This window comes from Vicia villosa, linkage group LG5 (assembly GCF_029867415.1).
Source record: "Vicia villosa cultivar HV-30 ecotype Madison, WI linkage group LG5, Vvil1.0, whole genome shotgun sequence".
Classification (NCBI taxonomy): domain Eukaryota; kingdom Viridiplantae; phylum Streptophyta; class Magnoliopsida; order Fabales; family Fabaceae; genus Vicia; species Vicia villosa.
The window spans coordinates 38480260-38488976 of record NC_081184.1 but is presented as its reverse complement, the minus strand read 5'-3'; the positions used below and the strand labels follow the sequence as shown (position 1 = coordinate 38488976).

At 30.9% G+C, this 8717-nt stretch overlaps 1 long non-coding RNA gene across 1 annotated transcript; it reads right to left on the bottom strand.

The window, feature by feature from the left end:
* Positions 1-1339: 1339 nt before the first annotated feature.
* Positions 1340-2942, bottom strand: LOC131606529 (uncharacterized). Its single transcript, XR_009284864.1, has 3 exons — positions 2444-2942; positions 2337-2361; positions 1340-2242 (listed from the first exon to the last, which is right to left on the bottom strand). It is a non-coding gene; the product is annotated as an uncharacterized LOC131606529 (long non-coding RNA).
* Between the last annotated feature and the right edge of the window lie 5775 nt (positions 2943-8717).

Below are 8717 nucleotides of genomic sequence, written 5' to 3'. Positions count from 1 at the left end.
TCATCGTAGGGTTAGGGTTCATGTGGTTTTCTGGGTTCAGTTCAAAGTTGGATGAAGGTAGAAGATGAAGATCTTGAAGATCTTCATCTGGATGCAGCACTTTCTGGGTTGTTGGAGGGTGATTTACGGGGGTTCGCGGTTGGGGGGAGGTTGAAGATGAAGATTATCTTCATCTGGGTTTTAGGATGGTTTACGATGGAGTTTGGGGTGGTGTTACGGTGATTCACGGTGGGTGGAGGTGGTTCGGTGAGTTGAGAGGAAGATGAAGGAATATTGTTTGCAGCAGTGGGGAAGAGAAATTTTTTGGGAGAACCGAATGAGAGAGCGAAGGATTTTTTTACTTTTTGTTTTTTTGTTTTGTTGATTGTCCTTCTATATAATGAGAAGGAAGTGTTGGAAGTGATGAAATGCCAAAATAGTTTGTTTTACGCGTGAAACAATATTTGGGGAAAACCAACGGTCCAATTATTAATATAAAAAATCTACAAATTAATTAAGTATTGATGTATTCCATGCAGATTTGCACAACTATCTACAAAAGCATGACAATAATATTAATTATGGAAAAGAAATTGGACAATTGAAAAGTAATGCAATGATTAAGGAATAAATATTTTTAATTAAATTATTGAAGTATATGCAATTACCGTTGTGTCCCCGATTATCACCCTCAAATTGAAAGATTAGAGGGTTATTGAAAGGATTTCATATGTATTGTACTTTATTATATTAAAAGTAGATTATGTGTTTTTTTTAAGATTAAGAATTATCCAACTAAGATAAATTATATATAATATTTTTACGTAGCCTATGATTTTTGTTTTTGTGTAACAACAACATAATTCTTTACATAATAACTAAAATTATGATAGATATAAAATGAATCAATAAAAAGAAGTTTTTAAAATAGTTTATCAAAATCATTTAAATATATTATTTTCAAGAATGAATCTTACTTTGAAAAATTAATTAATACAATAAAAAATCTGACTCAACGTGATTAGTGGCTTTGACCCAAAACACATTTGCAAAAGTAGAGGATCTTGACATTCGGGGTTCAAAAGCTTTGGAGTTTCACCTTATTGAAAACTCTGAAGAAATCTCCTGCATCAGAAAGAACAGAAACAAACCCAACACTTAAGCTAATAAACACTTGAACAAAAATCAAATCAAATAAAGAAAAAAATCTCCTTCCTTCACAAAAACAAACTCATCACTTAAACTAATAAACACTTAAGCTAATAAACACTTAAACAAAAATTAAATCAGAGAAAGAAAAAAATTTCTTCCTTCACAGAAACAAACCCAACACTTAAATTAATAAGCATAGTATCATTCTACCATTTCCAATGTAGAATGAATGTTTTACATAATAATAGAATTTGGATCTAAAAAATTCAAAAATGAAGAATTTGGATCGGAAAAAAAAATCCCAAGAATCACTTACTTCTTAGGTGTCTCTTTTTGGGTGTAACCTTTTCATATGCAAGTAGAGTAATGAGTAATACTTGATAAGATCTGTTAGCTATGCAGAATCCGTAAGTCTTACTTTGAATGGTGTTACAAAGAAACGATTTAAAGAAACATGCTTTAAGAAAACATGGTAAGATCAGTAAGATCTGTTATCAATCTTTGATGTTAATAGTTAGATGTAAATAACAACCTGAAATCATGTATAACACTAACATACATCAACATCAAAAACACCAACAACACAAAAGGAAAGGAATCATGACCTTTTTTATGAAGAATCAAAGTAAATTAAAAAACAAAGCAATTGAACATGATGATTGAAAAATCAAAGTAGACGAAAAAGATGGTCGAATCATTTGAGAGATTTTTTAAGAGGAAACAGAAAAGATGAAAGAAACATTTGAGTATCAGATCGATGGGATGTAAAACGAAGATGAAGAAGGAGAATACTGTAATTGTGGAAGTCGCAAAACGCATGGGATTGAGATGTACATCCACTGCCATATTTTATAGAGTTATGGAAGGAGTGAAGAAGAATGATGAGGGATTTGGAAGGGTTCTCCGAATTTCAAAGAAGAGATTGAAGATTGAAAGCATTTAGAATTAATTTGATGGGTTTCAACAGGGTCGGTCCTGACAAAATATTAAGTACCAACAAAATGAAAATAATGAACATTATTCAATCAAAAAAACAAATACACATCAGGTTTACCAAAGAATGGGAAAAAGATGGTCCCCTAGGAGTTTGTAAGTGGTCTCAAATGTCAATCTGCAAAAGAAACACAAATTGAAAAATGTAAATATCCTTGTTGTAATTAACAAACCAGGATCTTGAATCTCAAATCGAGACAGCAGAGCCTTACGAACAGAAGCTTGAATCTTGAAACCCTACAAACAATAACGAATCAAGATCAAAACAAACCATATATAATAATGCAAAGAAAAAAAATACAAATCAAACAACAGCAACCTTCTCATCCATTAGAACCTTCTCCGTAACATAAAACTTCTGTTTCGAATTCATGTCTGGCACAAACCACAATCGACTAACTTGAACAACAACATCCCTTGACTCTTTTGCTGGTGTGATTTCAGAAACAAAATTGCAACTTGCGGCGGCCATAGGAAAATAACGCAAAATCGTAAGGGTTCAAAGGGGATGATGAATTGGAGATGAAATAGGTCATATTTATAGGAAGAAATACAAAAAGTTAAAAGAACAAACTTTCAAACTATCATTGATAATGCAGTGATTAGATTTTGGGAGATGATAAACCAGCATTAAATTATTTGCATCGTGAATGGAATAGAAGATCACCAACCGCCGAACATTTACGGTTTGATTGAAATTTTGGAAATACCTAATTTGAGATGGATTAAGGATGGGAGAGATTTCTGAAGGCGTAATAAAGAGAAGAGAAGGGATAATGTATTGGGTGTGAAAATTGAAAAAATTGGGAAAAGAGAGATGTATATGAAAGGGCGGTGCATTGAAAGGGAACAAAAAGAGGGAAGGGATAATGTATCGTACACACATTATTGGGTGTTAAATATTTTCTAAGAGATTTACTATGTACGTGTGGAAAAATAAATTAAAAACAAAAAATAAGAATAAAATTTAGGGAAGTGAAAGAGGTTTACGTACCTGAAAAAATAAAATAAAAACTAAAAATTATTAATTAAAATAAAAATAAGAAAATTATTAAAAATAGAAATCTTAAAATTAACATGGGACCTAGAATGGTGACACTTGACAAAGTTGTCAAAATTTTCATCTAACTATTTTCTATTGTATGATCATAGGTGTATGTCTCAATCTTTAATCCAGGTGTATGTCTCAATCTTTAATCCGTAATAACGTAGCACTTTATTTACTATAAGTCAATATTTCATTGTGAATTTTCAACTTTGTAACCTAATATTTTGTTATCATATGGTGGCGAAGTTTGAAATTGTGTGAATTGGAATGGACAAGTTGTATAATTTTCCAATACACTAAGTCACCGACACAGTCAGTTACATATTCCAAAAATGTGTCCTTTCAAAGACTATTATTATCTAATAAAGATTGTCTAAAAATGGATGAAAAATACTAATAGAGATGTGATATACAGTTACATACATTACTAAATTTATTTATTTTTATTATATATAGATTATATTGAATTTTCTACTTTAAATATCCAAAACGAATAATTGATGTATTGACAGTAATTCTTTTCTACCGACAATGTTGGAATTTAGTTTCAGCCAGTTGAGTTTACAAATTTCATTATTGATGAGGTGTATATGCAATATCTTTACCCTATAGAAAATGATAGTACTTTATTGTTTCTTTCACTTTACTTTTTTCTAATTTTTATATACCCTTTCACTCACTCCTTTGGTTTAGTGAAAATTTTGACTTAAATCTGCGTTGGTAGAAACTTAAGATTTATATATAAAGGATTCAATGACTATTAACAATTTTTTGGTTGCAAACGGCAATTCTTAACATATCGCCGGCACATCTAAGTTTACTTAACTCTTTGTGCTGTCTCAATCTTCGCTTATAATCTGTTCCTTAAGGTTTTGTTTGGATTGATGGAACCGGATGGAGCGGAATGGAGTGAGATGGAATAAAATGATATTTCATTTTTTGGATAATTTAAAAACGGATGAAATGGAGCAGAAGTGGTATGGATTCCATCCCATTCCATCACTTACCACCATTTTTCTTACCCTCCGATTTGGACGGAATGAATAACTACCTTGTTCCGTCCTAAAATTTCCAAATAATGGAATGGTATCTTTGTTCCGCTCCACTCTGTTAGAAAATAGGTATGATAATCCTAGATAATTTCGAAGAATCGTGTTCGTACACTTTCCGAACAAAGTATTTCGACCCTATTCTTGCCTGGGTTCACGAAATCTTTGTGGGGATATTTCTCGAAGAGCAATCTGTTTCTAACAAAAGAGAACAGATCAGGAATGTAGAGAGAAAGTATTATTTTTCGTATACGAAACCGAGGCCAAATGAATCCTTATATAGAAGATCAACAACAGAAATCGAAATGACACACCTGTTCAGAAAAAAAACGGTTATGTCGGTTGAGAAAAAACGGGACCCCAGCCAGGGGCTCTGCCCCTTGGACCCCGACGGGGCGCTGCCCCGCACCCCGCCAGGGGCTCCGCCCCTTGGAACCCCGTTTCTATTATTCGTATTCAATTGCACGTTTGGCTCTACGAGCGTGCACTCCGCACTACCCTAACTCGTATCAAGCTTAACGCATAATTGCATCGGCCTATAGTAAATCACATTACTACCAAAATACATTGAGGATACTAAAATCACCAACACACTCCACTCCGCTCCACTCAATTCCACTCCGTTAATTTTATGATATCCAAACATAGTCTAAGTTTCCAACACAAAAAACTATTACAGTAATTTACAATTAATAGAAAATTATTTTAATAATACATGCCTTAATTTTAGAATAAATCAATTATAAAAGAATTTGAATTCACACTATATATCGTATACGAATACTCAGAACATCTTTATAAGTACAAACAGAACAAAGCTCCAACCCTTTCAATTGCTAGCTGTTACTACCAATTAGTCGGCAATTACCATGTCATCTTCTACCAGAAATCAAACAGAGGAGCCCGTGTCCTAGAAACTTATGTTGAATGAACAGGGTAACAAAGTATTGTTTGCTTTAGTTAAGCCAAAACCTCCAACCTCTTTTGGTGACTGTAATAAAAAAAATCATTCAAATTTTCAGTAATCAATGAATAAATGTATTACTATAACAAATAATGAATTTATTATAAATGATCTGGATTTTTTTTTTTATATCATAACAAATGTCGTCGTTAAAAATAAATATACTATCTTTCCCAAAATACATATATTAAATTTTTTTATGATTATTTAAAAAAATAGAATATTTTATTATATTAAAAAAAGTTTTAGTATTGTGCATTGAAAATTTTAAAGAAGGAATAAAACCATTATATTAGTTTTAATTAGGAAATGAAAATAAATATGATAGGCATTTACTTTCGATTTAAAAGTAAAATATATATAAAGAAAAGATATAATTGAAGAGCATTTATATAAATTTATTTCAAAATAAAAAGAATGAATTTGATTGAGAGAATAAAACTACCATTAATATTAGTTCAACTTCTATTTTTAGATATCAAAATATAAATTATGTATTTTTTTTAAGATTAAGAATTATCCAACTAAGATAAATTATATATAATATTTTTACGTAGCCTCGGATTTTTGTTTTTGTGTAACAACATAATTCCTTACATAATAACTACAATTATGATAGATATAAAATGAATCAATAAAAAGAAGTTTTTAAAATAGTTTATCAAAATTATTTAAATATATTATTTTCAAGAATGAATCTTACTCTAAAAAATTAATTAATACAAAAAAAATCTGACTCAACATGGTTAGTGGCTTTGACCCAAAACACATTTGCAAAAGTAGAGGATCTTGACATTCGGGGTTCAAAAGCTATGGAGTTTCACTTTATTGAAAACTCTGAACATAAACAAACCCAACACTTAAGCTAATAAATATTTGAACAAAAATCAAATCAAAGAACGAAAAAAAATCTTCTTCCTTCAAATTAATGTACTGACAGTAATTCTTTTCTACCGTCAATGTTAGAATTTAGTTTCACCAAGTTGTGTTTATAAATTTCATTATTGATAACTTTATTGTTTCTTTCACTTTACTTTTTCCTAATTTTTATATACCCTTTCACTCACTCCTTTGTTTAGAGAAAATTTTGACTTGAATATGCATTAGTTGAAACTCAAGATTTATATAAAGGACTCAATGACTATTAACAATTTTTTGGTAGCAAACGGCAATTCTTAACATATCGACTTCCTGACTAGATTATAAGCGATGTTTTGAACATGGAATAGTTTTTTTTTCTTGACTAATTGTTGGGCTGGACATTCTGGCCATAAGCTTTTTGAAAAAGAAAAGTTTATGTTGTATCTTTACCTTATGAACTCAATTTTTAAAAAATTAATATACCAACTAAAGTTAGGCCAATTCAGATCAATAAACAACATCTGGATTATTGTAAAATTGAAATACAAGATTACTTAAAAAAGGATCTAATTAGGTCAAGCAAGTCTCCTTGGAGTTGCTCCGCCATGTTGTCAATGCCTCTAAATTAAAACGAGGAAGTCCTCGTTTGGTAATTAATTATAAACCTTTAATCACCGCATTATAGTGGATTAGGTATCATATTCCTAGTAAGAAAGATTTAACTAATAGATTACATAATAAAAGTGTATTTTCTAAATTTGACCTTAAATCTAGATATTACCAAATTCAATTAAAAGAGGAAGATAAATAAAAAACCGTTTTTGTGGTACCTTTTGGGTATCGTGAATGGAATGATATGCCTTTAGGTCTAAAGAATGCACCTTCAGAATTCCAAAATATTATGAACAATATATATAATGATTATTCTCACTTCACCATAGTTTATTTGGATGATATCTTAGTTTTTTCAGATTCCATTAATCAACATATAGACCATATGAATAAATTCTATGAAATAATCAAGTATAATGGTCTAGTTTTATCTGAAAAGAAATTAAAAATATTCCAATCAAAGATTAGATATTTAGGTTCTGATATCATCCAGGAAATGTATACTCCTATTAGCTGGTCTCTAAAATTTGTTAGTAAATTCCCAAATGAAATAAAAGATAAAAACCAACTACAAAAGTTTCTAGGTTGTCTTAATTATGTCTCAGATTTCATTCCCAACCTTAGAACTATTTGTGCACCATTATTCAAACGTCTCAAGAAAAATCCCCCTCATTGGGATGACTCCATGTCTCAAAGTGTTATTCATTTAAAGTAAATAGTCAAAAAATTACCATGTCTATGAATCCCATGTCCTAGTGTCAAATTAATAGTTGAAACAGATGCCATTGACCTTGGGTTTGGAGGAATTTTAAAACAAATACTTCCGGGTTCAGAAAAGGAACAAGTTGTCAGATATTATTCTGGGACTTGGTCTTCTGCCTAATTAAATTACATCACTATTAAAATAGAAATTTTAGCAATTGTTTTATGCATTATGAAATTTCAAGATGATTTATTTTCCAAATCTTTTTTATTAAAAACTGATTGCAAATCTGCAAAAAATATCTTACAAAAGGATGTAAAAAAATTAGTTACTAAACATATATTTTCCAAATGACAATCTTTACTTGCATGTTTTCATTTTGAAATCATGCATATTAAAGGTTTTAAAAACGCTTTGCCTGATTTTTTGACAAGAGAATTTCAGAAGGGTAACTATGAACAACAAAAAGACGAATAGTAAAGCGTCTTATGGCCCCCAATTACCATCAAATGATAAGCAGATTATTTTGGGTTCTCCCACCTACTTATCAAAGATTAGCCCTCCTAATTCCTCCTCCAAGGGGTCTGGAGTAAAATATGCATTGGTTTCTCCTTTGCAGTTCACTCAGAAGATTACGGCTTCCCCTTCTCCCTAGAAGACTTCGCCATCAAGGTTAGCATATTACACTCCTCCTCTTACAGAGAGGACAACTTTTTATTACAAAAAATTTTTCACTGCCTATTATTCCTCTGGAACAACATTACTGCCCTCAGGGCTCTTCTTTGACACAGGTTATTACAAAATTATTTCCTCAAGGATTCTTCTTTTTACCAAAAGTTACATTAAAAATAGGAGAACTTTATGAGTTTATACTAGTAGACTCAGACTCCATTACTCTCACTCATGAATATGATAACTCAGTTATTAAATTTTTAAAGTTTAAAATTAATAAGGTCTTATCACCCGCTGATTGAAATCTTCCTCCAACAGCTGTTAAATCATTTTCAAGGCAATACACTCCTCAACATTACAACTATCTTAATTACATTGACGTTAGGTCCCATTTCCTCTGTGTTAAACCTTTTGAGCACACATGGTTCATTTGGTTTAATAAGAATATTTCATTATCTTTTCCTAATTGGTTCATACAGTGGTTCAATGTGTATGGACTCAATGAAAATATATTTCCAGATTATACTTCCAAAATTTATAGAGAGTTTACTTCTACTGTTACGTGCCCATAGCACAAATCTTTACTGGCTTTTTGCGCCGTCTTTGCCATTAACTGGATTACTTCTTGGACATTCTCCTTTGAACAAATATGGGCAGAGTGTCCAGCCCAACAATTAGTCAAAA